The sequence below is a fragment of the Aureococcus anophagefferens genome, assembly GCF_000186865.1.
Source record: "Aureococcus anophagefferens unplaced genomic scaffold AURANscaffold_46, whole genome shotgun sequence".
In the NCBI taxonomy this organism is placed as follows: domain Eukaryota; class Pelagophyceae; order Pelagomonadales; family Pelagomonadaceae; genus Aureococcus; species Aureococcus anophagefferens.
Window position 1 is genome coordinate 162,430 of NW_008705601.1, and position 1,020 is coordinate 163,449.

Sequence of the window (1,020 nt, forward strand, 5' to 3'; positions counted from 1 at the left end):
TTTCGCTGCAGCTTTTCGTTTACATTGCGCTTGCCTTGCATTCATAGCATCATCATCCTCATCATCCTCTTCCGCAGCATGATCACCATCTTCCGCGGGAGCAGCACCATCTTCCGCGGGAGCAGCACCATCATCCCCCTCGGAAGCCTCGGCATCATCATCCCCCTTGGAAGCCTCGGCATGCGCAGCCTCGGCATGCGCAGCCCGACACTCAGCCAACGCCGAATTGAAAGGAATTGTGAGATCAGCATGTGTGCTATTGGTGGTATACACCCCGGACAATTTGCTCGCGAACTTGAGGTAGACTTCAAGTGGGTGTAGGCCTAACGTCCTGAATATTTGATCGTAAGGACTTACTAACATCCTCCCTTGAATGTGATCATCATCCTCCTCAGCCGCCTCTGGAAATGTGGCACAAAACTGATTCCAAAACGCGTCCATGATGGCCCAAAAATCATAGGGCGGAACCGCTAGCTCCTCCTCCTCCTCATCATCATCATGCTCTCCCTGATCCACGCTGCGCCAGTTCCGCTCCACCGTTTTATAAATGAACAATGATAATATGTTGGAAGCAAGTTTACGTATAGAAGTGACACGGGAAGTTCCGGTGCAGCTTTCTGGTCCGTCAGGAAGCTCTCTAATGGAAGCCCTCCCACAGCATAATGCTGCTTCTTTGAGTTTGCGGTGCGTGTGATCTTGAGAGACATACAGTTTTAATCCAAGCTGTCTACTCAGACAGAAAGGCAGCAATACTTCTGCACGCAAATAATACCTCGCGTATCTATGCTCATCAAATCCACCAGACCACAAAACATGCAACAAATCTCTAGCTTTTAGCCAAATATCCTTCACCTCAATTTGACTTGCATAATGACGTATACATTTTTTAACGAATGCATTTTCTTCTTCATCTAGGGGCTCCTCCTCCTCCTCCTCCTTCACCTCCTCCTCCTTCACCTCCTCCTCCTCCTCCTCCTCCTCCTCCTCCTCCTCCTCCTCCTCCTCCTCCTCATCATCATC